This window comes from Fragaria vesca, linkage group LG5 (genome assembly GCF_000184155.1).
Source record: "Fragaria vesca subsp. vesca linkage group LG5, FraVesHawaii_1.0, whole genome shotgun sequence".
Lineage (NCBI taxonomy): Eukaryota > Viridiplantae > Streptophyta > Magnoliopsida > Rosales > Rosaceae > Fragaria > Fragaria vesca.
The window spans coordinates 26,522,444-26,529,418 of NC_020495.1; the positions used below are offsets into that span (position 1 = coordinate 26,522,444).

General features: G+C 38.9%; 1 pseudogene; it reads left to right on the forward strand.

Annotated features, from left to right (window-relative positions):
• Positions 1-3,262: 3,262 nt before the first annotated feature.
• On the forward strand, positions 3,263-5,376 carry LOC101308389 (annotated as a pseudogene).
• The last annotated feature ends 1,599 nt before the right edge of the window (positions 5,377-6,975 follow it).

Here is a 6,975-nt window from a genome sequence, read left to right on the forward strand (position 1 = left end):
CAATATGCAATCAAAGTTAATAAGCATGAAATCATAAAATCGAAACATAAACAACATATGGTTCATGCTTCAGGATGGTTTTTCATGTAATCAAGGTTTTAAAAGAAACATGAATTATAATAGAGTTTAGAAAACTTTACTCGATGCAAAGCGAATCAATGAGTGTTCATCTTATGTGTCAGAACCGAGAATATTGGTGGACTAAACTTCTAATCAAATCCGAGAGCTTGTTTGTGATTGAAATTTTGAACCATGTTGAATGATTCTTCCATCGATTGATCAACGGTCTCTCTTCCATGCTGCATAAAAACTACCTTAGCGTTAGAACTATTCGTGCTGATAACGTGTTATAAAACAAAAGGAATAGATTGAGAAAGGAGAGAAACAACCAAGAGAATGAGAGAATATGTGTATATTATTGAGTAGGGAACCATCTCTTATATAGAGATGAGGTCATGATGTAAATTATAATAACAACCCTAGTTGGCTAATTACAAGAATGCCCATTAAATAATAACTATTTACAACATAGATATGAAAGAGTCCGTAATGACATGTTGAGTTGGTTTAAAAACTATTATATATGTACTTTGTTCAACTAAGAAAATAGTATGCTCTTAGATAACATTCGGTTTAAAAAAAACAACAACAACAACTTAGTGCGTTAGATATCATATTTTTTATGGTTATCATTTCGTTCTATTATATCATGGCCCCCCTCGCTATAAGTTTCTAGCTCCGCCATTGGGAGATGGTGGTAGTGGCAGTGGTAGAAGAACAAAAGTTACTGGTGTAATAACCAGAAAGTTCAATCAAAAATTTGTCGTACGTAGTTGCTCAATGTGGGATATGTCTGACAGGTTTGATTCATACACACACACACAAGAGAAAATAACTGAACCCCTATATGTTCAGTTGAAGAAAGTGCATTGCCTATAGCTGATTAATTAGCAAGAAAAAACAAATCAGAATTAAGAAATCAAGATATAGGGAAAAGGAAACACTCGAAAGCCATATGCGTAATGAACTAATGATCATTTGAGACACAATTATTAATATGTAGGTAAGGGAAGAAAACTACGAAAAAGTGTGTTGGCAGGCTCTGATGATCTTGCTACATGCTGCATCTCCTATTACCATCTTAGCACCAGTGAATGCAATTATGCAACAAAATAGGAGGCACTCCTGCTGCCTTGATTGATCACTGTGATCTGTACATAATCCTATCTCTGTTCCCAAATTGCTAGCTAGGCGTACTGCGTTGTTCCCAAATCTGAGATCAATCCTGATTGCAGTCTTCTCCTGTCATTCTCAGCTCAAACTTTTAAGGAAAGTAACAAACAGAAGAAAGTGAGATTATTGCAGATTATCTGTTACGAAATCAACAAGTGAAAGTCTAAGTCTTAGATCAAACACATCCTAAAAGTTCAGTTTTAACTAGGCAAAATTCTTTCGCTGTTTTGACTACTTGGTTTCTTTAACATACATTCGGGGGAATGATTCCCCTATTAATGTAATGGCCGAGAACGCAATCACTACAGCTGGACTAAAACACAACCAGACTCTTTCATGACTGCCAAGTTATAAGCATCCTTGAAACAATCATTTATTAATGCAGTAGAGTTATTTGTGTAAAAACGAATGCAAAAGCAGAAATTTGTAGTCTCCCTCTGATAAACTCAATCTTTGTCTTATTTCAGCTACTTATGCAACTTAATCACTTCCTTATTAACAACTTGCATGATATAAACCCCTGCCTATTACTCATATCTCAGAAAACTTCATATTCATTGCAAAAGAACAAAAATTGAACTCGACATAGGATCATGAACATAAGTTACATAACCGATATCACACAGGTTGATCATGACTCAAAAGAAACAAAGGATGGATATCATATAGTCCATTACCTCGGACTTGTGCACATTATCATATAAATAGTACCCCAAGAATCTATGGCACTCTTCCTGAAAACAGCACAGCACAGAAGATAAACAAAATGTGTGATAGGCCTTCATAATGGCATTTGAGATAGCAATGGCTGTACAAACCCTTTCACAGACCCTGACATGTCTTCATCATATCCATCTATGAATTTCCGAAAAACACACCAAAAAAAAACCATACACATACCAATCAACATGACCCTAATCTATTACAAGATTTGTCATCAATTTCCGTTGCTTAAAATTCCTGAGTGATGGATAAAGTGTAATTGAGAGAGGTACAAAAGATTCACAAATGGAGTCGTCATCTTGAAAGATGAAGTGAAACACAGCTTCAGCGTCCTTCATTATTTTCATTAGGTTTAAGGCACATTCACAAAAAATGTTTACTAAGAAACTTCCGAGCCATTCAACTGATGAATCCAAATTAGTGAACGTTTACTAAAATACAACCAGACTCTTTCATGAGTGCCAAATTATAAGCATCCTTGAAATAATCATTTAGTGCAGTAGTTACTTGTGTAAAACGAATGCAAAAGCAGTAAATTTTTAGTCTTCCTCTGATGAACTCAATCTTTGTCTTATTTCAGCTACTTATGCAACTTAATCACTTCTGCCATAATCATAAATAGATACCATTGTATAAGTTCCAGTTTCTGTTGTCGACAACCAAAGCCAGTGCTGTTCGTACCTGTCCACCAGTTAAAGTTGTGCCGACCAAAGGAGCTGACCAGCAATTGGGGCTTCTCTTTGGAAATTGAAGTGGCAGATGTAGAATTTGCTTGTGTAGGATTTGCCAAACGTAACAAACGATCATCAGTACATACTAATACAAAAGAAATTCCTTATTCTTCACCTTTGTCTTAGACTACTGTGTTTTCAAAACAAACAGGCATCCCCTTTCGTTAACCACCGATTCACTGAAGGTCGACTAAACGTACATCAAACTTATCAAAAACTGAAATGGATGCTTGAAAATTGAGAGGAACAATTTTAGACAATGAACATAAAGCAAGTGATTTTAATGACAATCAGAACCAATATTTCTAATGTAATTAATACAGCAAAGTTCATTTCAAAACAAACTTTTTCCTTTGTTTAATTTGCTTAAATCCTTTCCAGACTTATATCCAAGGAAATATAAACATGAAAAAAAAACCAGATGTTGTTATTGTTGTAGTGACAGTAGAATAAATCTTAAACCATGTATTTTCAATGGCAAGGTACTCATCAACATAGCAGTGCTGGTATGAATAAAACATGCAATGTGCTTTTCAACCTGAAAAGCAATTGAATCCCATTCTCTCCCGCCCACAACTTCCTATATCACAATTCCAGACATAATCCTCCCACGGCTAAAAGGGATCACACTACCATCTAGCAAACACACTGCAACGATCACACTACACATTCTCCCGCATAATCTCAACCCCAAAATCTTCAAATCCCAAAGTCGCAAACCCGCTCCTCACAGTCATGCCCACCACCTGTTCGACGTATTGACCATGCATTTCCACCTCCTCAAAACCCTCACCCGCCGCTATTCCCGCGACCCATTTCCCAACAAGCTCTCCCACTACCTCCACCGCGCCACCCTCATCGACTCCATCCGTCTCAAGCTCCGCACCAACACCCCAAACTCCCTCACTCCTTTAGCAAACGACACCCGCCTCCTCGACTCCTTCGTAGTCACGCAAGCCCTCCGCTCCGCTCCATCAGCCGACTCTGCCCTCTTGCTCAATGAAGCCCTCAAGCGAATCCTGGTTTCGTGCACACCCAGAACACGGTTCATGCTTTGGCCACGGTTCTGGCCAAGTCTGGCCGTGCCGGGGAGCTTAACTATCTTATTAAAGCTGTCAATGCCGAGAGGTTTGGCAACGTTAGACTGAGTTTCATGAACATTATGAGCTGGCAAGCTGCTGTTGGGGACCTGGAGGCGGTTCTTCGGACGTGGGAGGAGTATAGAAGTGCGGAGAAGCGTGTGTGTGCTGAATCTTACAATGTTGTCATGAGGGTTTATGCGGAGCTGGGGAAGGATTGTAAGGCGGTGCGGGTTTTTTATAGGATGGTTGAGGAAGGGGCGCTTCCGAATTGCAGGACTTATACGGTTATGATTGAGCATATGGTGAAGTGTGGGAAGTTGGAGGCTGCGATGGAGGTGTTCAAGGTGTTGCCTTTTATGAGGGTGAAACGGAGTTTGAGGCAGTATCAGGTTTTGGTGGAGGCGTGCGTTGGAGCGAAGCAGTTTGAGGGGGTTAAGGCTTTACTTGAGGAAATGCGGGTTGATGGGATATTGCTTGGCCGAGCTATGCTTTTGTCGTTGGAACGAATGCGAGAGGCGGGGTTTGTTGAGGAGAGTGATGAGTTTTTGAGGGAAATGTTGCCTAATGAGGCAATTAGTAGTATAGGGTATTGTGATGATTGTAGTGATGATGATGATGATGAGGAGGATGTTGATGATGATCGTGCTGGGAAGGGTAAAGAGGGTAGTGGGGTTCAGTTAAAACCTTGGTTAGACCCGAGATCACTGACAAATGCATTACAAAGTTGGAGCCCCAATGAGGTATCAGCATTAGAGGAGGCAAATTTTCTGTGGACTACGCGGTTAGTATGCAAGATTCTTAGGAATTTTAAATCAGCTGAAAGAGCTTGGAAGGTTTTCTGTTGGGTTGCTTGTCAGCCAGGTTTTACCCATGATATATACACAGTTCAAAGGATGATGACTCTTTTAGCGCGCCATAGACATGCTGCATTGGTTGATAAACTTTTGTCCAAAGTAAGGATGGAGCAAATGAGATTGCCGTTTTCAACAATCAGGCTGATCATTGACTTCTATGGTCTCTCGAAGAATGCTGACGCTGCTCTGAAGGTCTTTCACAATGATAGAAACCTGTGTGGCCCTATATCAGGTTTCAATCTGATGCTTTTGTATTCATCTCTTTTACGAACATTGACCAAATGCAGGAGGGATTCAGATGTAATGGATGTACTTGAAGAGATGATCTTGAGTGGGATTTGTCCCAATATCCAGACATTTTCTGGGTTGATGCATCATTTTGCACTGAATGATGACATCAAAATTGTGCAGAAACTATTTGCAATGGTTAGGCAGAGTGGTGACCAGCCAGATGCTTATATGTTTAAAGTGCTAATTCAAGCATATTGCAAGTGTGAGAGAGCTGCACTTGCGTATAGAGCTTTTGAAGACTTGAGGAATTTGAATTTGCTGCCGGACGCTGCCACAAAAGAGTTGCTTGTGAAGAGTCTTTGGAAGGAAGGCAAGTGGAGAGAGGCTGCCGCTGTAAAAGAGAGTTGCAAAGAAACAAATGATGTTCTTCCACTCACTTTGCGTGGTCACATATGGACGGTGAGCTCTACTGATCTCTCAAAGGTTTTTTCTATTTACTCCAGTAGCTCAGCTGGTGAATAGAATTTTAGATTAATATTAAAATGGAGCAATGTCTAGAAGTTAGAGCAGTAGTTTTGGAAGATGTTTGATCTTGGATTTTCTGTAATGTACTGGCATTTCCCCCTTCATGGTGGACTAAACTGAAACCAAGTCTAATTTCTTTTTCTGGATTAATCGAGTTTCATGTGTTTCCATAACTTTTGATAGAGAGGGCTCGCCTGGTTATATGTTACTATTCCCTATCATATAGTCACTCTGGTAGTTTATTTTCTTTTTAATTGCCTGAATATTTGCTTGTATTTAATGCTTCTATGGAATTATAGCTACTGCAGTTATCTATTATGGTTGGCCTCTACTATAGTTCTGTGGATATTATTATTCAAGGAGTGTCCTGATTTCGCTTTTGTTTGTAATATCCATTTGTATGTTTTGTTTGGTTACACAAAAGTATCAGTTTTGTCAGATTGGCCTTTTCCAAAAGGCACCTATTGCCTATGGGCGTTTTCCTGGCCTAAAACCTTTCTGAGGTCCTATTTGTCTCATGTCATGATCTGATTCAATGCTTAAAAGGAAATTAATTCGAGTCACCGTGTCTTAAAGCTAGATTGCCTACATTTTTTGCATGTCTGTGGTACATAGGTTGAGTTTGTTCATTATACTTCATAGCCTGAGCTTGTGTTATTTAGGGGGGTAAAAGGCCTTTATAAGTTTATATATCTTTTGTCTCGTATCATATCTGATGCCATGGTAAAATGGAAATGGATTCGAGTCCTCGTGTTTAGTTTTTGATAAGAATGAATTCCCTGATCATTTGCTTCTGTCTGTTACATTGGTGCTTGAACTAACCAGGCTGTATACCAGTAGTTGTCTCCACCTATTAATTAGCTTAAACTATTAGGTTGAGATACTCAATATCCTCTTAAAGGCACCAAGTATAGGTTACCTAAGCTGAGACAACAAAAAGGGGATCACTTATCCACTTATATACCCATTAAAACAGTAGAAGCATCTCAGAAATTATACGCATGTAACTTGCATATTCCACTGAGGTAAAAATGTGTTTCCTTTTGAGTTGCCTGGTTATGTGTTTTCTTCGAAAATGGTAACACCGCCCCTGTTTATCTCATGTAAATCCCTCTTGCAGCCGTTTAGCATCTGATAAGCCTAAAATAGACTTATAAATAACCCTGCAATCACAATCAAGTTATCGATGGTAGTATAGAAAAGTAGGGTGTCTCCCGCAGAGGATTGTGACTCAACAATTGCAAATATAACTCTGAAAAACTGAACAGACACTAGACAAAGACGAAAACAAAAACTATAGCTAGACCCAACAAAAAATTACGAAATTAAATCTGGAGAAACTAGACACACTGACGAAGACACACACAAAATTTGGGGGGAAACTGTGTAGTTTTGCTATGCTAACAAAATTCAGAAATATGACAGACAAACTGATCAAAAACAAAAAACTAAATTTGGGGATTTTGGTTTTGGAAATCAAATAACAAAAACTAGTTAGGAACCACTCCTCACCACTAGACAATGATTGCACCTATGATGTGTTTACTAACATGTTCAATTCATTCGGATATCCTTACTCAAGCTAAGCCAATGATG